The following is a 22776-nucleotide window of genomic DNA, read 5'->3' on the forward strand; positions in this document are numbered from 1 at the left end:
ATGATGCCTCAGACATGAATTGTGTAAGGGTGACCCTAGGTTCTCAAAGACTATTCACATTGAGTGCAATCTCTAGAAGGACCTACCAACCTTGAAATGCTTCAATCAATCAGCAAGTATTTATTAAGTAGTTAGTATGTTCCAGGAACTCTACCACAAAAGCAACCTCTGATCTCAGGGAGGTTCCGCTCTAATAGGGGAGACATCTGCCTCAAATTTACATAAATATTTACACTTATTGCATAAATAAATAGTTGCCTATAAGATAGCGAGTAGATAGAAAGTTTTTTTAGAGGGGAAAGTGCCATCTAGAAAGATTGGGAAAAGCCTCCTAAAGGAGGTTATAGTTGAAATAAATTTTGAAGGGAATCAGGAATTCTAAGAGGCAGTGGTGAGGAGTACAAAGGCATAGAGATGGGAAATGGGGTATCATGTTTAAGGAGGAGCAAATAGGCCATAACGGCTACATCATAGAAGGAATGAAGGGGAGTCACAGGTAAGAAAGTGAACCGGTAGTGTGGTAAGAATGGAAATTGGCAGACTGATTGGGATGGGCCACACCTGGCCTGTCCTGAATGCCGTATGCTGCTGATGTCAACAGGAGAAACCACTCTCCACAGGCAGTTTGAAGGACCTCCCCTTTTGGGGGAGGGAGAGTAAACTCTCGCTGAAGGGAGCTCGTTCTTTTTTTGGAGTCACTTTCTTTCTGACGGTGTGAGCTGCAGGAACGGGCAGAAAGACTTTCTTAGCAGTTTTGTCCTGCAGTCCCTGGCTGCAAAGCTGTTTCCCATTGAAGCTACAAGACCCCAGGTGGTGAGTTAACATATGAGCCCCGCTCTTTTGAATTAGCTGAACTGGAAGCAAGTTTTTGGATTGTATAGACTTAGGTTAGAGTTAGGGGAGATTATCTGTATTTATTTTTCCCTATTCCCTTGTCTTTGATTTTATTAATTTCACCTTTGCTGTTTATTTTATTCCCATTAATAAAACCTGATTCATTTGTGGAAAAGAGGCTGTTAGGCTCCTTTCTTATTGGCCTGGGAGAAATATCCAAAAAGGCAGTTCAGAGGGGAGGGAGCTTTGAACCTAGAGGTCCCTCATTATTTCCAGGACCCCAGTTTTATGGTGAGCCACTCAATTAACTCTCCCTATATTAAATTTGGCCCCCACAGTAGGAAGAAGGCAGGTTGTGAAAATTGTAAATGCCTAATAGAGAAGTTTAAAGTTTTTACATTTAGTACAAAATATGGACCCAAGATGGATTTTCTAAGAACTACCTTCATTAAATTCTGAGAGGTTTATTTTCCCGGTTGGAGGTAGTTAGGTGGCACAGCAGGTAGAGAACCAGACCTAGAGTCAGGAAAAACTTAGTTCAAATCTGGCCTCAGACACTTATTAGTTGTATGACCCTAGGCAAGTCACTTAACCCAGTTTGCCTCAGTTTCCTCATCTATAAAATGAGCTAGAGAAGGAAATGGCAAACCACTCCAGTGTCTTTGCCAAGAAAATCTCAAACAGGATCATGATGAATCGGACACTACTTAAATGACTGAACAACAACATTCCCAGTTTGACCACTAGAGGAGGACTTTTTTTTTTTTTTTTTTAGGTCACAGCAGTTCTTAAAAATCATCTATTAAGTTGCCAAGAGGTTAGCATCTGCACTGGTAGAATAAGTAAGTTCCCACAGTAATGGCATTATGGATCCTGGAAAAAATTGAGGATTGAAAATACTTAAATGGGATTTGTGTCCTACAAAAACTTTCTGCCTCCATTTGACTTCATCTTGATGACTTACAATCAAGAGTTCTGAGAGTTTAAAAGCCATGATATTTTTAAAATGTACACAAGTCAGGACTACTTCAATTTGGGGAGCCTTTCCAGAATTCAAACTAGTTACATTTGCAAACAATTATTTTTCAATTAAGCTAAACCAAGTTCATCTGTGTCCTTTACGTGTGATGAACAATTCCAGCTTCATATCTCCTCAGTGATGCTGCCCCGGACTAATTGTCCAAGCACCAGGCACAAACTGTCCCCCAAATAGAACACTTGTACACCAGGCTGTGCTGGGCCATTGATGAGCCTGTGGCTTCAGTTCATTCTTACATGAGAAAATGAAAACAGGCCTTGCCATTTCTATGACATTTTAATTTTGAAAATTGCCATGGATTTTTTTTTTTTTGCCCAGAATGAAAAACAAAACAAACAAAAAATGAACCCACAGCAACAGAAATGTTTTGTTCCAATCTCGACTTGCCAAGGTTGAAATTATTAGCATTGTTATTCCACAATCCATAATCACTGCATTATTATTTTTCAGGAGTTGCACATACATAGCAAAAGAAATTCAAGCTTAGTCGATGAGACTGAAACTGGCAAGGAGTTTTACTTAAGGAGAAAATTGTTCCAGAACAGAACAAAACATACAAAAGACCTAGGGCTTGTGTTCAAGAACAAGAGCTATCATAATGAAAACTAGTTTTTATAGGATGTTTTAAATCCTAAATGTTTATATACACACACACACACACACACACACACACACACACCTTTTATCTTAGGCCAGAGATAATATTGAGAAGTTTAAAGTAGTGAGTGCAAGAAAGGGCCTTATAAATCATCTCTCTAGTTAGAGAATAACTGAATTTGAGTTGAATGGGACCTCAGAGACCTTGTAGACCAAAGTTTATAACTGTGTGTGTGTGTGTGTGTGTGATGGATCCATTTTGCAGTCAAGTGGAATAGATGAACCATTTCTCAGAATGTTTGTTTCTTACATTTATAAAATGCTAAACTTCAAATAGACGTGAGTGAAAATAGGGATGTAATATTTTCTCCCCAACCAACTTCACAACTCCCCTGAAATGTATCCAGAAACCTTAGGTTAAGAACAACAATCTGACTGCCTTTTCTGTTTGTGCTTCTTTTCTTGAGCATAGGTGACTTAACAGTGATCATGGTATGGAATATTTCCAGCCTTAGAGCCAATGTCATAAATTTTAGAGGTCAAAAAAGAGCTCCCACCCCCCCCAGTTAGAACCTATTGGCAGTGGGAGTTTTCTATAGATAAACCCTTCTCAAAGAAAATTATTACCAACTATTCACTTATTTGCTGTTACTTATAATTTGAGGAAGTTCCTTAGACTATGAAGACCCAAGGTAATGGCAAAAATGGATTTTTAGCAGCCCCATAAATATTCTGTAATTGGTGTTTTAAGTATCAACCTCCTGACATGGTATAATAACAGTTAAAAATCTCTGTGTTATGTATAAATTCTTTGTCAGTGCAGACTAATTACTATGAGAGAGAGAGAGAGAGAGAGAGAGAGAGAGAGAGAGAGAGAGAGAGAGAGAGAGAGAGAGAGATCTAAGCTCTCTTAGAGGCAAGGAGTATAGAGGGAACAAATAGCTGTCCTATACCTGATTAAGCTTGTATATTGAATGATTTTCTACCCTTTTCTGGGGAAACCCTAGACATGAGCCAAACCTAACCCTGTTTTAAGTGATTTTCCACATAGCTCCAGGGTAGGGAATAATGAGCCAAGAAACTACAAGAAAAAGAGTCTAACCTCTCATTTTTTAGAACAGACTCTTCCAGGACTGAACATAGTTCACCCATGAACATGGAATTAGGGAACCTGAGAGGGATAGAGTACTCTCCCCTCCCCCCATCTGAGCCAGCAGTGTCTGTTTTAGGATTTAAGTGTATATAAAATATTGATAAGATAAGTACAATCCTAAACAAGGTAATGGTGTAGAGTGACACTACTAAACAGGTTAAAATCTGAAATTATTCTTCATTCACTTTGGTGATTCCCCCCCCCCTTCTTCTAGTTCATTTTCAGTCTTGGTATGTATCTGATTGAAAAATAGGAAATTTGATAACTGAAATGTCTCCATGATGTCAAACAAACATTTCTTTTTTTCATTGAATGTACTGATTTTTGCAATTAAGTAACTGAATTGTCTCGTGGTTTGGCGCTGTTGGACTATAGCTATTTTCTGTTCATTTTCCTTTCTGGCTAAGACTTAGAAAAATGTATTTTTGTTCTTGCATCATGAAAAGGGTTTGACTCTTTTATCCTCCTCCACCCAACTCCTCGATTAGAAAACTGGATTCTGAAGTGAGTTACTTCATTATAATCATTATTTTTTGTTAAGACATTTATTTGCTTTCAACATTCTCGTGTTATTTTTTTTTAATTTTCTAAAATCACACGAGGGTTTCAAAATAAAATGTTATTAAAAAGCCACCTTTTGTTCAAATGAGGATCAGTAGGATGTACAATTGTTTACAGAGATGGTCTCCTGCCAGGAAGACCTAGATTCAAGTCCTTACCCTGACACAAACTGGTTTTTTTTTGACCGGTAGGAAATCACTTAACTTTAAATAATACTGTAAGGCTAGAGCTTTCTAATCTCATACTACTACGTATTGATGGAGGGGATTTTCTCACTGGCATTTCTCTATAACAAGAAACCAATATAGTTACAGCTCAATACCCTCCCCCTCCAAAAAGGAAAATATAAATCTAACTAGGCCACCTCCCTAATGCTGATTGGTTCAGGTTGGTTTCTCCATTATGAAAACACTACAACCAATTGGTTTTGAGCAAAAGAATATCTATCAGACTTGTTATGGGTTGGCTAAAGGTGTAGGTAGTCATTTCATGAAAGGAGCGTTTTTTACTTTTTTCCTTAAAAAGTCTATTTGAATTGTGATTTTTTTTTTCCATTCAGGGATCTCTTCTCACAATCATTCTGTCTACTTGCTGAGAAGTACATAGAGAAAGAGGAGTAATAGGCTTGTGGTTTCATTAGTAAAGGGAAACTCCCTCTACTAATGCAGATCTCTATTTTCTCTGCAATCAGAACCTCAGAAGGTTAGAGAGCTACCTAGGGCATGAAGATATTAAGTGGGTCCTAGCTCTACCACATCCCTAAGCTTCATGCCTAATCTTGGTCACTTCTTTCATTCATTCATTTAATTAACAAACATTTCATAAATGGCTACTGCATGCAGCATCCTCATGTAGGTCCTGGTTGAGATACAGATTTGGAATAAGGTACAGTGCCATCTCTTTAGATCTCCCAGTCTAGGGGTTGTATAAGAAAGAAACACAGAGATGTTCATTTCCAGAAAACTGTCTAGATCTGTGATTTTATTCCTTATGCAATTCCCTTTATCCATGAATATTTGACTTACAGTCTCCCCCCCACTCCCACCGCCAGGCAATGAGGGTTAAGTGATTTGCCAAATGTGACACAACTAGTAAGTATCAAGTGCCTGAGGTCAGATTTAAACTTAGGTCCTCCTGAATTCAGGGCTGGTGCTTTAACCACTGTGCTACCTAGCTGCCCCCTCAACTTACAGTCAGAGAGATTCCTTGGGCATTGAAGAGTTGGGTGACTTGCTGAGGGTCAATCAGGTAGTTTGTGTCAAAGGTAGATTCAAATTCACTGTGAGGTACAGGCAATTAGGTGGTGCAGTTGATAAAGTATCAGCCCTGGATTCAGGAGGACCTGAGTTCAAATCCAGCCTCAGACACTTGACACTTACTAGCTGTGTGACCCTGGGCAAGTCACTTAACCCCAATTGCCTCACCAAAAAAAAAATAAATCACTCTGAGGCCATCCTGTCTTTCAGATGGCCATCACCCATGGTCTCATAGGTTAAGTGATTTAGAGAAGATAATAGCAAATCTATATGAGGTTCAAATCTGGTAAAGATAGCTATCTCTCATATATAACCAACTACATCTGAGGAAACTTCCTCAAGCAGGTGGCATTTTAGCTCATCTTTATAGATGTGGTAGGAATTTGACAGCATTAGATGGGAAAAGATTCCTTTCATTTCTCTGTGCCTTCATTTCTTCATATTTAAAATCAGGAGTTTGGATGGACTAAAATTTTTTTAAGGTGCCTTCCAGTTTTAACAGGTAATCTATGAGTTAACTACTAATCTCTCCATCCTCACTTCACTGAGAAATTTTAACGACTTTTCAAAATTCAATGTCACATTTCTGACATTCAGCAGGAATCAGTTTCAACAAACAGTGTGACATGGTAGTAAAATTGCTGTAATGTGGAGTCAGCGGACCTAGGTTTTGCTATTTTCCACCTGTGGGAAGTGGTTTAATTTCTCTAGGCTTCTAAAATGAGGTGGTTGGCTTCGCTGACCTTTCATGTGACCCCCAACTTTACATCTAGAGTACTTTTTTTTTTTTTGGTGGAGCAATAAGAGTTAAGTGACTTGCCCAGGGTCACACAATTAGTGTCAGGTGTCTTGGGCTAAATTTGAACTGAGGTCCTCCTGAATCCAGGGCCAGTGCTTTATCCACTGTGCCACCTAGCTGCCCCTCATCAAGAGTGTTTTGAATTGGATTTTAAGGGTCCAGAACTCCAATAGTCCTTGAGTTGTAGGCAGCACACATTTTTTATCATATACTCAACTTTTTCCTCAATCAATGTTTGTGCACTGGCTAACTGGTAGGCAACAGGAAAGCTCTAAATATCTGAGACCCATTTAGAATATTTATAGTATTGATTGACTCAGGAAGGATTTTTGAAGACCCAGGAAAAGCAGTAGGTATTAATATACCCAGCTTCAAACTGAGCCTATACAGGAACTCAGATATGCAAATAGATTGATTACAGTGAGTAAAATGAACCTACATACTGACAGTGCAGTTCACTCCATTTTCTCTCTAAACACATTCAACATAGGCACTCTTACTTATAACTTCTACAAGAAAATGTAAACTCAGGGACAGCTAGGTGGTGCAGTGGATAAAGCACAAGCCCTGGATTCAAGAGGACCTGAGTTCAAACCTGTCCTCAGACAGTTGACACTTACTAGTCAAGTCACTTAACCCCATTGCCCCACAAAAAAACAAAAACAAAAACAACAGTAAACTCTTTAGCCAGATTTTTAAGACCATCCAATCTCCCTTTGCAATCCTATTGCAGATGACTTTTATATTCCACATTCCAGCTACATTGGAAGACCATTCTCTTTGAGCCATCTCCCATCTCTGTCTTTGCATATTGAACAATAACACAATAACTATGTTCTTTGTTGATGTTGTTGAGATGTTTCATTTGTGTCTGATTCTTTGTAACTTGCCCAGGATCACACAACTAGTAAATATCTGAGATCAGATTTGAACTCGGGTCTTCAGGACTCTAGGCCCAATAATCTATTCACTGTGCCACCTAGCTGCCTAGACAACATACAAACAGCTATAAACATACAAGATATATCCAGAATATTATTGTTCTATAAGAAATGACAAGCAGGATGATTTCAGAAAGGCTTGGAAAGACTTGTATAAATTGATGTACAGTGAAGTGAGCAGAACCAAGAGAACTCTATGCACAGACACAGCAATATTGTTTGATGAAGGATTGCAGATGACTTAATTATTCTCAGCAATACGATGATCCAAGACAACCCCAAAGTACTATTGAAGAAACATACTATCCACCTCCAAAAAAAAGAACTGATATTGATGGAATACAGAATGAAGCATGCAATTTTCGCTTTCTTTCATTCAGCTTTTCTTGTACAAAATGACTAATATGGTAATGTTTTACATAATAGTACATGTAGAACCCATATCTGATTGCTTACCACCTCATGGAGGGGGGAGGGAAGAGTGGGAAGGACGGATAAAATTTGGAACTCAAAACTATAAATAAAAATGTTTATTACTTAAAAAAAAAAGATATGTCCAGAGCATGTGGAAGGTAATTTTAGAAGAGAAGGTGGGGAATGGAGGGGAAGGATGGTTGGGAATTGCCTCTTGTAGAATGTGGAATTTGAATGGAACATAGTAGGTGACTTGCCCAGGTTCACAGATGTAGCAAATGTCTGAGTCCAGATTTGACCTCAGGAAGATGAATCTTCATGACTTCAGGCCTGGAACTCTGCCCACTGGGCCACCTAGTTGCCTTTGCTCTTTACCACATTTCTATGAACAAAATGTTGAAATGGATATCTTTATGTATAAATTAATACTAAAATGAATAAATTTTATTCCATGGATATTAAGTCATCTGCTTTTACCACCAAGGATATATATCTTTTAACTGGGTGAGGAAGCTTAGTTTAAAATTACCTGTTACTAGAAAAATTATCTGTTTCTAGAAAGAGCAGATAATTCTAGATCTGTGTTTTTCAGGTAAACAATATTCATTATGTTCATTATTGGTAGCACCTTCAAAATAGCTGATAATTCTGGGTATATCCAAACTATATGGACATACAGAAAGGCTTATTGGTTCAAAAGAACATTACACTAATATCAATTCTGAAATAGTTCTAAGATCATCCTTGTGGAGACAGGATGTGAGATTTTGATGGATCCTAGACCATCAAATCCTAAATACCTACTGGTGCAAGGATGGAAACTGAAAAATTATCATCGTACCCATCCTTCAAGTACTATCTCAAGTGTCCCACCTTCTACAAAGGCTGCTCTTTCTCTTGTCATTATCAATGGGATACACTTTTTCTTTTCGTGAGGCCTTTCTGTGGAGTCCCTTACCTTCCTATCTTCTATTCTATAGTAGCTGTGTACTTGGCAGGCAGGGAATATATCTTCTTTATCTCATATTGTCCCAATGAGTAATACATTGCCTCTTTGCACATAGTAGTCCCTTAATATTTTGAAATTGAATCTAAAATAATTATTTAGAGTTCTGTCACCCCTATATAAAAGTCTCATAATTTAAAAAAAGTGTATCATGGATAGCCATCTTAGAAATGCAAATGCTTGAAAATTGATTTCAAATACATATAAATAATTAAAATGTTGAGAATTCTCTTTACAGTACAAAAGGGAAATGTTACCTTGGAGTCAGAAGAAAAACTGAGAAATCCTGATGACATAGTTTATCTAGATTTTAGCATATTTTTTTTCAATAAGCATCTACTATATTCCAGTAACTGGTAAGAACTATGAATACTTATGTAATAGGTCAGTGGAGATGATGTTTGAAATGAAATGGAAGATTATAATTTCTCCTTTACAAGACCCTGGGAATTACAAGGCTATGATGTTTTGCAAAGATAATTGGTTTCTTTTTTCCTCCTTTGAAATGAAATGTATGGGAAGGAGCTATAAAATCTGAAATCCTGTGAAAGTTGAAAATGAATCAGCATACCTGAGTGAAGACAGACTAAAGGAGCCTCAATGCAATCAGAGAGGATGGGCAGAGGTGCTAGGGACCAACAGTGCCACTATTCCTGCTTCTACAGATGCCATCACCCCTACTACGACCAAAATGTCGGGGCTAACCCTCAAGGGTCTGTGTTCTGCTTATGTTTGCAGAGAACCACAGTTATCATGCTTCCCCCTTTCCTTTCTCAGGGAGAAACTTATCCAAAACTTATCTTTGTTTCTTTAATGTTGCTGTTTTACATTGCTGTTCACTTGGTCACTCTAAGCAAGTATTAAGATAAACTTGTGGTTAACCCAAAGCATTGTTCATCTGTATGTATTCCCTCATTTGCTCAAAGGCAGCTGAGAGGGACATTGTGGTTATTTACATAGAAAGTCTGGAAGAAACTTTCTTTTTTTAAATTGCTGGGAAGCTTGGCTGAAGGCTTTCATGAACTGAAGGGATTTTATGGAAAGCATGTTATTTTGTTGTTGTACTTCAGTTGTTTTTAGTAATGTCTGACTCTCTATGACCCCATTTTGGGGTTTTCTTGGGAAAGATACTGAGAATGTTTGTCATTTCTTTCTCCAGCTCATTTTATAGATGAGGAAACTGAGGTAAACAGCTGACTTGCCCAAGGTCACACAATAAGTGTCTTGAGGGTTGGATTTGAACTCACAAAGATGAGTTGGCCTGATTCCAGGCCCAACACTCTATCTGGTGCACTACCTAGTGGCCACAAAGCATATTATTGTTGTTGTTCAGTTATGTCCTATTCTTTGTGACTCCACTGGGGTTTTCTTAGAAAGATACTGCAGTGGTTTGCCATTTTTTTTCTCTAGATCATTTTACAGATGACGAAATGGAGGCAAACAGGTTTAAGTGACATTCCCAGGGTCACACAACTTGTAAATATCTGAGGCCAGATTCAAACTCAGGTCCTTTGTTCTCCAAGCCTGGTGCTCAATCTACTATACCACCCAACTGCCCCAAATAGTATTATTAAACTCCTCCAAAGAAAGGAGGAGACCAAACTGGTTTAGACCTAGGTGTGTAATGAGGTAAGTAGTTTGGAGGGGGTTGCATCTGGTACATAAGATGGCACCGTGGACATTGACTTCCATTTCCCATTGCTCAATGTCCCAGCATATATAAAATGGGGAAACATTCACATGGACAGGGTCAAGGCAATGATTAAAGGCTATGGCCACACCCTGAGTTTGTGTCTGAGAACAAAGGGTGGGGGCCATCTGAAATGGAGTGAGTAGTCCTCTTCAGTCCAATACCTTTTGTCTCATATATTTCCAGAAACATATTTCCTGCCATTGTGTCATCAACAAACAAATGAATGAATAAATGAATGAATGAATAAATAAATAAACAAATCAAAGACTCCATTACTTCTGGAAATTAGCAGACTGTTAAAGGAGGAAACATATGCACACATAAGTAAATATAACATATACACAAAGGAAATTCAAAGTGATTGGGAGGAAGGAACAGAAAAGCATTTCCAATGTCTCTAATATTCACCTTGTAGAAAATAAGTGAACAAGGTGGTATTTGAGCCTAAGTCCAGAACCTAAACTCTCAGTCCAGTCCCCTATCCACTACATTATGCAGAACATTTTTTTAAAAGATTACCTGGAGAGTGTCTAGTGCAAAGTGTCCAGGATGGTAAGAGTATCAGAGACGATGCTGTAAGGAAGAAGAAACTGGAGATATTTAACCTAGAGAATAATAAACATAGGGAAGATACTGCAGACTTTATGTATTTAAAGGATTATAATAGTGGAAGAGAGATTGGAATTTTTCTACTGAGTCCCAGATGGGAGAACTATGTTAAATCAGTGGGAGCTGTAGAGCATGCTATTTGAATGTACCTCCCCTGAACAGATTATTTCTAATTTATCCTGTTTGTAGTTTGTTTGTCCACAGTTGTTTGCATGCCATGAGCTTCTTAAGATCAGGTATAGTAGTACGTAGTTCAGTGCTAGGCACATTGTAAGGGTTTAATAAATGTTTAATGACTGACTGACTTGTTATAATGAGAAACTTCCCCAAAGTAGAATGGACTGCCTTCTAAATTAGTGGGTTTTACCTAATTTGAGACTTCAATCCAAGGTTGTTAGGGTTATTGTCTTATTAGGGACATTGTAGAGGGAAATTTTATTTACATATGGGTTAGGCTAAATGGTCTCTGAGGCTCTTTCTAACTGAATTTGTGACTCTGTGATACCTAATTTTGACACTTCCTGGCTGTAATACCCTGGCTAAATTATGGAATCTCAGTTTCCTGATCTGTAAAATGTTGATAGTAGTACTTAGATGATCTGTCTCACAGGGTTGTTGTCATGGAAGTGTTTTGTAAACCTCAAATGCTCAGGAATCCTGTGCTCTTATTAATTGGACCATCCTGTGTTCTACTTTGGAATGAAAAACAACCCTTCAGTTATATAGTATTATCTCACAGCTTCCAAATGAGAAGGCCAAGGGGATCCCAGGTGGATCAAAAAATCTCAGAGCAGGGATTGATCTCAGCAGCTGTCTGATACATCATGTTAAAATACTGATATGTGGTCATGCAGCCGGCTAAGGATATATGCAAAATAGAATTCGCATTACAGCTCATTTCTTCCCTCAGTGAAGTTTTATAGCATTGGCTATACTTTGCTTATTTTTCAATATAATACATTCCTTGAGAAAAATAATATTTTCTTCCACTTTCTCCCAAAGTCAAATTTTAAGTAGCTCCCATGCTTCTAGGATTTCCTCTCACGTAACTCTCCTGAAAATAATGGGAGAAAGCAGATAAATGACATTCTACAGGAGATTGGATGGATGACTTACAGGTTAAGCCTGCTCTTACTCAAATGTTAACTCCTGATAAAAGAAGATCTTTTCCCTCCTTTTTAAAGAATTATTTTTTAAACTATGCCCATGACCATCATCCTGGGCAGCTTGTTTGACCAATCTGGAACTTAAGTTCCTCATCTCTAAAGTGAAGGATTTACACTAGTTGGCCTTTGAAGTCCTTCCTCTGACACCTTTGCTTCCATCACTATGCCCCCAGTAATAAAGATGTAGATTTAAAAAAATAATACATTAGCCATGTCTGACAACGTATACATCTTTTTGTACCTAGAGTTGTCCACTCTTCTATTGAGGATAAAGGTCTAAGAAGTTAAGTTTGGAAATGAGAAAGTTGGCCAAAGATAATCTATTTGATTTCTACACAGTGCTTAATAATTATAAGAAGTTCATGTTTCTATAGCACTTAAAAATTTATAACATGTATTCCTCACAGTACTTTGGCAAAGTAGATGCAGTATAAGTATTAGTAGTTCCAATTTAAGAGGATGTCGAACCTCAGACTTGTTCAGTGTCACATAGCTAGGAAATAAGAGAATTCTGTTTTCTGAGTGCAGTCCATTGCACTTTGTGGTTTATTAAGATGCCAGGAAACAGTCAATCACTCAACCAACACACATTCATTAAGTTTCTACTATGTACTGGGGATACAAAGAGAAGACAATGGTCCCTGCCCTCAAGGAGTCCACAGTCTTAATGGGGGCCACAACATATAAATAACTAGGGACAAGCAAGACATAGGCATTTTAGGTAATCAACAGAGGAAAGACTTGTGGTACAAATAAAAACAATCTCATTACTATTCTCCACTATCCTGGGTCTGAGGAAGACTCCCTCCCCCCCCCCCCAGGACAAAATATTCTTCCTAATTCTATTTACATGAGTTTACTTCCTATCCTATAGAATCTGCCAATGTGTAAATTTGGCCTGTATGGTTGAATTGGTAGCTTTGTTCACCATTGAACTGGACATTAGTCATTGAAAATTGTGCAGAGTCCTAAGAAAAGAACAGAAAATAGCTTGGAGGTAGATGGAAAGATAGCTGTGAAGACCATAGTGGATATTGGGCATGGAATTGGAATTGTAGCAGAAACTAATGAAGTCTATGTTCTTTGTGATTAGCCCTGGTAAGCAAAAGCATTCACCTCTGACCTCTCCCAAGGAACCTTAATAGCCTTGCATAGGACTGAGCAAATGAGCCATGGAGAATGAGGATGGTCTCAAATTGAGAAACATAAAGAGAGCAGCTGCGAACTGTTAAGAGGGATATAAACAAAAGGAGCTTTATTCTCAGTGAACCCTCCCATGGAGGTGTATGAGGTCTTATCTCTTCATGCTGGCTCCATTTGGAACTATTCCTGTTTAATTTGAAACACTTTCCTATTGGGTCATCTCAACTTGAAACAGAGTTTATGTCATTATTTCATTAATTGGAGGTTAGAACTAGAAAAATATATTGCAAAAATCCTTTTAAAGTAGACCAGTTATAGAGAACAGTTTATAACATCTTTTCAAATCTCTCTATAGCTTCTAGATATTTAACCATAGGAAAAAGAATATTGTACATGCCTTTTAAAAGTGGAAATGGGGAAAGAATAGGAGACAACTTTAAATGTCCCTATAATCTTGTTAACATAAAAAAGAACTCTAAAAAAAAATAAAGAAAATAGAACTCTAGTATTCTTCCCTTTTCGAATTTTGGCTCCAACTTGTCTTTCTAGCCTGATTTACAAAATGCTTCTCCCCTTACTTTCTACTCTAGCCTAACTGGTGTCTTTGTTATTCTTAGTACATCCTTCCTTTTCTCACACCTGTACCTTTGCACAGGGTCTCCCCATGTCTAAAATTCTCCTCTGCTTCACCTCTTAGAACCCTTAGTTCCCTTTGAGACGAAACTTAAGTGCTATCCGCTATAAGAGAACTTTCATAATTATTCCTCCCTCGAGATAAAAAAATATAAATGCTCCTCTTCAAAAAAATTAATTTCTATCTTTGGGGCATTCAATTCCCTAGTGGGATGTAAACTACTTGTACAGGGTCTTTTTTGTTTTTGTTCCTTGCATGTGTAGCACCTAGTACAGTATCTAATGTGTGTTTTTGTAGTGCCCAGCTCTTGACACTCGGCCTGATACATACTGGGCACTTAATAAATGGTTACTGACCAGATGGTCTGGACTTGTGATACTGTTGGTGAGGGAGTTTCCTTAATTAATGTCACTTGGCAACCTGCCTCTAACTTGCAATCTCAGTTGGCAATGAGAAGTTGTGACTGCCCAAGTGGGTCAAAAAACATAGAGTCTTCTAGGTATGATTAGAGAAAGATGGAGAACTTGGACTGGAGCAGGAAGACTCAAGATCAAGTCCTGCCTTAGATACTTACTAGCTGTGTGAGACTAGGCATGTCACTTTGCCATTCTCTGCTACAGTTCCCTCATCTGTGAAATTCGATAAAAATAGGACCTCTAGGGGCAGCTAGGTGGCACAGCGGATACAGCACCGGCCCTGGAGTCAGGAGGACCTGAGTTCAAATCTAGCTCAGACACTTAACACTTACTAGCTGTGTGACCCCAGGCAAGTCACTTAACCCTAATTGCCTCACCAAAACAAACAAACAAACAAAAACACAATAGGACCTCTGTTCTAGGATTTTTGTTGGAATTAAATAAGATAATATACAGAAAATGTTTTGCATACCTTAAATGCTTTGCAAACCTTAAGGGTTTAATGTTTTGTTGTTCAATTATTCAGTCACATCTCTTCATGACCCCATGGACCATGGCATACCAGGCCCTTCTGTTTCCCACTATCTCCTGAAGTCCCTTCAAGTTCATGTTCATTGTTTCCATGACACTATCCATCCATTTTATCCTCTACTGTCCCCTTTTCCTTTTGCCTCCTATCTTCCTCAACATCTGGGTCTTTTCCAATGAGTACTATTTTCTGTGGCTAAAATATTTAAGCACCACCTTCTTTGGTGTATGACCCAGTGAACAGCCTGAATTAATATCTTTAAATATTGACTGATTTGATCTTCTTGCTTTCCAAGAGACGCTCAAAAGTTTTCTCTAGCACCACAGTTTGCATTGACTCTGTGGTGCTTAGCTTTCCTTATAGTCCAACTCTCACAGCCAGAGAATGTTATTTATCTGTTTGTTTGTTTGTTTGTTTTTTTGGTGAGGCAATTGGAGTTAAGTGACTTTCCCAGGGTCACACACCTAGTAAGTGTCAAGTGTCTGAGGCCGGATTTGAACTCGGGTCCTCCTGACTCCAGGGCCGGTGCTCTATCCACTGCAGCGCCACCTAGCTGCCCCCACTGTTATTTATCATGAACATTATTTATCTTCATCAACATCATTATTATCCGTCTCCTCAGCCTCATCATTTGATTTAGAGCTTGAAAGGACCTTTGAGATTATTGAGTACAAACTCTTCATTTTATAGATAAGCAAACTGAGGGAGTTAAAATGACTTGCCCAAAGACAATCAGAGTTGTCAGGTAGTGAGTGGCAGAACCAGGAATTATACTTAGGTAACCCAGTGTCCTTTGCTTCAACAAGGACAATAAAAAATACTTGAGATTATACCCAGCCATTGTAATGTGGGGTATTCCTTTAGAAGTAAAATTATGATGGTAGCTTTGATCTATATACTTAGACATTAGAGTAAATGGTAATTTGTGTGTATAAAGATGAGATTTTGCTGCATGGACTATGTTAGCTGAAAAATGCCTTGTCTTATTTTTACTAGCTAGAGAAGTTTTAAATCGTTGAGCAAATGGGCTGATGTGTGACAAAAGGCAGCCATTGTTTTCATGGCAGGATTGTTATAACTGTTGCCTTAACCAATATTCTACTGTTACCAGATTTAAACGTGATATAATTTTGCCCTTATTTTTCCTATGTTCTAATATTTAGACTGTCCCATTGCTGTCACCTGCCAAAATTTATGAGTGCCCATCCTATTCCCCAGCACGCCTTCTTCCATGAACTTACCAGTTAAGTTCCTCTGAAAGCTAGGTCACAACCTGGAGGATTTGGAGAGCGGTGGTGATGGTGGTACAGAATGGAAGGAGCTCATATGGTGTATATTTCTGCACTTTTTAAATAGTGGTGCTCTGAGGGAAAAAAAACAGTTGCCCCACCCTAGTTATGGCTTTGATTATGGTCCTGATGATGGGCTATATACATAGCCCATCATTGTGATAAGACCAGTGTTTCTCCAATTCTCCACAACAAAGATTAGTTTTTCCAAAAGGCAATAATAAAGCTATTTTGGGGACTTGATTGCCCCTGCCTCCCTTGATGCAACTTTCTGGTCACCTATGGGTATAAAACAATCCTGCTCATGTCCTCAGACTTGATGAATTTCTGAAGACCACTCAGTTCACCATGTCTTGCCTTGCTGCTGTGACATATTTCCAAATCCAGCTAACGTAGGCCACCTCTAGAGAAGCTAAGTGCCACTGTATCCTTGTTGCACATCTTTCCTGAGTTAGGGAGAAGTATATCTCCTTTTGTTAACTATTGGATGTCCTGCAAGTGCCTTATTTCAGCCCAATATCAAATCAAATCATTAGAGTGATAGTATTAGGACCAGCCCAAATACCCATCCTCTGAAGAACAAGCTCTGGTGAAATTCATAAACTAAGTCTCCAGGTGATGGATTTTTTCAGGCACAGAATCTCATGTAGAGTGGGTACCAAGACATGGGATGGATTGTGGTTACTTTCTGTAAAAGGAGGATCTACACAGGTCCTGAAAGTACCACAATATATACTTCATAGTGTTTCAAATGAAAGCAGCCATTTTCCAGGGGAATAAACCCTGTGAAGAAAGGGTCCCCTTCCCCAAACCCTATTGCTCATCACAATCAACTGCTGACCAACTACAGCTGATGGGCAGGTGAGCCAGCCAAGCTGAAGAAGCAAGGCTTCCTAAGGGAGAGATGGGAGGAAGTGGATGCCGGTAAGTCCAATTTGACTTTCACTGCCACTTTGGCCACCACCTCCCCTGTACCCAGTGAACAAGGGCACCAGAATCTCATCACTGGATTTTTAAGGCAAGGACAACCCGAAAGGTGATGTTACAGGGAGACGTGACGGGTGGTGCATGTTCATCTCAGTGCCTCTCCCAGCTACATGATTTTCATTGACTGTTCCCCAGACCTAGAGAGAACTCTTTTTCCTCACCTGTGCCTCCTGACTCCATCAAATCTTATCCAGAATCTTACCTTTTTCAAGAAGCTTTTTAAAAAATGTTAGTTCCTTTCTTCAATTTGCCCAGGACAAAGCTTATGTGTATATAGACTTTTCACATTCTCTCCCCTATGCTGTCAGCTCCTCAAGTCCAGGCCTGTGTTTGTCTTTCTTTGTTTCCCCAGGGCTTAGTGTAGTGACTGGCACATAATTGGATTGTTGACATCATTTAACTTGGCTTGAGTTCAACATCTGTAGCCTGACTCATGCTCACCACATATCTCTACCTCTTGCCTGCCCTGGCTTCCTTTAAGTCTCAGTTAAAAGACCACCTTTTACAGGAATTTTTCCCAACCCCCTTGCTTCTAATGCCTTCCCTCTGTTGATTATATACTATTTATCCTGTTTATAGCTTGTTTGTACATAATAATTTTGGGCATGTTTTTTTCTTCCATTAGACCATGAGTTCTTTGAGAACAGGGATGATCCTTTCTATGTACCCTTAATATTTGGCACAGTGTCTAGCACATAGTAGACACTTAATAAATATTTACTGATTGATTAACCTTATTATACACCTTTCTGTCAAGACTCCCTAAATCTATTTGGCTAAGGGAACAGTAATCAAGTCAATACTACATCCTGAAAGGGATATAGCAATCAACTGCTCTTTAAGCTCCTGAAGGTCAAGGTCTTCCTTGCCTTTTTGAGTTTTTATTTCCATCACTTGACATAGCTCCTGGCATATAGCAAGCACTTAATGAGTACTATGTTATTAATTAATTAGTTTACTTAATTCATTTGTTCATAGGAAAAGAAATGCTATTCATAATAACAGGAGGATGTATAAAATATCTATAGTACCACCTATCAAGGCAGGAAATATACAGGAAGTATATCAACATAACAAACCTATTTTTAGAGAAATAAAGGAAGACAAATAATTGAAGATATAGTAACCGGCCATTGTTACACCGTGTAAATTTCCCAATATGTTATTACCTAAATGGATTTTAAATTTCTTTCCATACCAATCAAATTAGCAAAGGTTTATGACTAGAGGAAGTGATAACAAATTCATATAAAGAATCAAAAGTTAACGAATCCCAAGAGAAATAATGTAGGAAAAGTGAAAAAAAAAGGGGGGTTTAGCACTTACTCTATTCCAATTATACTAAGAAGCAGTAGTCATACAAATGATTTGGTTACTAATGGTTTTTCGTTTTCATTTTTGTTTTTTTTAGCCCAATCAATGAAAGACATTCATGTGGTTTGCGGTGTCTTTTGTTTTTGTTATTTTTACCATGATTACTTATGTTCCTTGTTTTCCTAATGTTGAGCCATCCTTGCATGTCTGTTATAAATCCAGGATGAATAATTTCTTGGATGAGTTGCTTGTCATCTGACAAGATTTTATTTAAAATTTTTGAATTGTCATTCATAAATTATGTTGGTCTATAGTTTTCCTGTGCTTTATCCTTCCTCTGTTTAGGTATTAGGGCCATGTTTGCCTCATAAAGTGAATTCAGTGTGATGCTTTCTCAATTTTTTTAGGATTAATTTGTGTAGTATGAATAGTAATTATTCTTCAAAGTATAATAACCTCCTGTGAATATATGGGACTTTTTTTGGGATAATTTCTTTATAACTGGTTCCATTTCTTTTTTCTGAAATTAAGTTATTTAAGAACTTTATTCAGTCTTTTGTCAGTTTTGCATTTTTTTTTAATTTTTGAGGGTAATCCTGTACTACTTTTGTGTTCTAGGTTTTGTTAGCATATAACTATTTATGATAGTTTCTGATGATATTTTTTCTGCTGTGCAGGGCATAAATTGTTTTTCCACAATGCTTATTTCTCTTTCAAAATATTCAAGAATATCGTGATTTGGATGACTCCATCCTCTCTTGGGAAATCCATGGGGTTCTATGCCTCATCAGGTTGATATGGATTCATTTCCCTTTATTTTGCAACAGTTATTCATAGATACCTGAACTCTTTTCCTGCTCTGGAGATTATTTTCCCTTCTGTAATTAACATCTTCCCTCTTGGTTTACATATTTATACTCAAAGCTTTTTAATTTTTAAGAGGAGTTTTTTTCCCTCTTGAGATCTTTGGTAATTTCAATATGTATTTTTTATTTAAAAATTTTCCCTTATTGTTCATTTTCTATTCCCCTTTTTCTTTATCACCTCTGTAATGCCCCGAGAAAACACATTATTAAATAAATTTCACCTTGCAATATTCAGTAAGTCTTTTTACTAATACCTCATTAGTACCCTTGTTCCCTCTGGAAGGTAAAGTCACAAATTCCTATATGTAAAGAGAGCAGAGGGAGCAGCTAGGTGGCCCAGTGGATAAAGCACTGGCCCTGGATTCAGGAGGACCTGAGTCAAATCTCATTTCAGACACTTGACATTTACTATCTCCTGGGCAAGTCACTTAATCCTCATTGCCCCACAAAAAACAAACAAACAAACAAATGAATAAACAAACAAATAACTAAATAGATAGATAATTAGATAAATAAATAAAGAGAGCAGACAGGATTGATCTTTTCACAGCATCTTGTTTTCCCACCTCTCTGCCAGTCTGCACTCATTTTTGCACTGCTTTGACTTCTTCATTATCCCTCTTCCTGCCCGCCTCAACTTTTCAGCTTTCTTTGGTGTGTTGTCTTCCTACATCAGCTTGTAAATTCCTTGAGGGCAGGGAGCAGAGTTTTCATGTTTGTATCCTCAGTGGTTAGTACAGTGTCTATCATGTAGCAGGCACTTAATAACTATTTATTTTTTGACATCTGATTCCTCTTTGATGGCAGTTTTCCTGGGAGAAGGATCTCAAAACTGTTTCAGCATTCTATCATGCAGGGCAATTCATATTTCACTCGCCTTGGTCCTCTTCCTCAAGTAAAATTATAGGGATATAGAAATTGGCCCCAGTTGGATGCTAAACTTTTCTTTTGCGGTTGTCATAGCCCAAATGAACTCTTGCCATTTAGATCTGAGGTACTGGAAAAAAGGTATTGAGGTACAGAGCTGTGTTTTGTTTCAAATGCATTGATTGCTTCTACAGCCCTGCTTCTAGGAATATGGTGGGAGCTGGGGAAGTGGGGGAGGAACAAGCAAGTTATGGGTTAGGGATTAGCCTTCTTTGTTTTTAGCTCACTGAATTATTATTGCATTTGGTTCTTGGTGTCCTGGATAATAGAAACAGCTTGGAATTGTGTATAATTGATGCAATAATTCCCTATTTTGGAGAGGTTTAAGAGGCTGTGATGATTGGAGAATCTAATCTAGTCTTTTATTTTATTGGTCATATCATCCATAGGTTTGTGCCTTTGAAAAAGTAGATCATGTTCTAAAGAACATTGAAATTTTAATAATGAACAGCTAAAATATTAAATAGATTCTTTGCATAAAAATGATTAACATAGGAAGCAGAGACAAATGGATACATACTCAAATGGAGAAGTAATAATGACATCTTGAACAGTGAGTGAGTCAAAATAAATTGCAGATACAATAAAAAAAACTGTGTGACAGAATGATGATGATGGAAGACACCAATAATTTTGGGGAAAGCTATTTTCAGAGAAAAAATACATCCCTGAAATAATGGATTAAGAAAACAAACAAACAAAACAATAGAAGATTAAATGAACTTAATAATCAAATAGAATATCAACATCAGTTGACTACTATAACAGCAGTAGAATATTAAAAATAAATGAACCCAAATAAGCAAAAACAGAGTAAATTTTATAAGTTAGAGAAGAACTAAATATCTAAGTAAAGAAACAAAAACAAAAATGTATAATGGAATCCAGAAAATAAATGCATATGAAAAACACTTTATATCCTTAATTAACAATTGAAAGTGAAACCCAAAAGATGAAGGTAATACAAGGACCCACATTAGCCCAAAGAACAAAATAAACAATTTCATATAAATTAAAATTTATACAATAGATATTTGAAAAACTTAGAATTTGTATAAGAGAGAGAAATCCTGAAGGAGATATGGAACTTCTCGTCATCTATTCATCCATAAAAGTTCAACAAAACTAAAGCTCATGTTTGAAAATATAAAATGGATGTTGGCAAATGTCCCATAGGTAAAAAAAGGCAATTCATTATCGATTTGGTATTATTGAATAAACCACCTGAAAATACTTCAACATTTGTATCATTTCTTGTAATTAAGTTCTACCTTTATGACTTAGTTATATTTTTCAAATATATAAAATAAATTCAAGTATAATAACAACACTAGAGAATTTGATGTATATATGTCTGAAAGGCCAAGGTTACCATGACTCTTCTCCTTTTTCCAGTTGTAGTTCAGGGTAGTTCCTTTCTATTCTTTTTTCCCCCTTTTTTGCAGGGCAATGGGGGTTAAGTGACTTGCCCAGGGTCACACAGCTAGTAAGTATCAAGCGTCTGAGGTCAAATTTGAACTCGGGTACTCCTGAATCCAGGGCCGGGCTTTATCCACTGCGCACCTAGCTGCCCCTAGTTCTTTTCTTAAAAGCCAAAGAAGCTGTTCCTGAGATTTTATTGGTTCGATTGTCTAAGGCTTAAACTTCTTGGTTTTTAAAGCACTTAATAAATAACTTTTAAAATTGACTTAACTCACCTCCATATAGAAATATAATCTGGTAGCAAGTCAGGGGTTGGTGATACACATGGTCACTTCACCCCAATTTCCTCACCCAAAAGAAAACAAAACAACAAACAAAAAACAAAACAAAAAGCAGAGGGAGATAAAAAAAATTAATGGGGACTGAGAAAAAGACCATAGATTTGGCAGTTAAAGATCATTGGTAACATTCGTGAATGATGATGTATGAAGCCAGACTTCAGAAAGTTAAGAAGAAAGTGAGAAGAAAGGCAGTGTAGACATAAAATACAGGTGGTCTGATCAAGAAAATGAAGGAGAAATATGCATTAAAGCTAACAGGGGTTTCTTTTTTGGGGGATGGGGAATTTTGACATGTTTGTAGGTAGTAGAGAAATAGCCAATAAATAAAAGATTGAAGATAACAGAGTAACAGTGATAGAGTGGGTAATCTGGATGGGTGTCTTATGTATATGTAGAGGGGTGTGCCTTGACAAGGGAGAACCTATTCATATGATAAGAGTAAAGGAGGAAATGGTGGAAGAAGCCATCTGAGTAATGTCAGATGAAGAATTGGGGAGAAGAGGGAATTCTTGGTGAATAGGCTTCATTCAGGGGTCATGTCTACCTGAGTTGAGTACCTTATTTTTGTTGAGTATCTCTCTGTGATATACCTAAATAAAACTTACTTTTGTTAACTACTGGGCAATTTACAAGTATCTCATCTCAGTCTAATATTGGACCTATGTTTACCAGGGGTCCTTTCTGAGTCAAGTTCGGCCTACTACAACATGAAAAATATTTTCTATTTCAAACAACACCACTAAGACAATAATGTCAAGAACAATTGATAAATTCTATTCTATATATTTTTTTTTGGTGAGGCAATTGGGATTAAATGACTTGCCCAGGGTCACACAGCTA

Source organism: Dromiciops gliroides, chromosome 6 (assembly GCF_019393635.1).
Source record: "Dromiciops gliroides isolate mDroGli1 chromosome 6, mDroGli1.pri, whole genome shotgun sequence".
Lineage (NCBI taxonomy): Eukaryota > Metazoa > Chordata > Mammalia > Microbiotheria > Microbiotheriidae > Dromiciops > Dromiciops gliroides.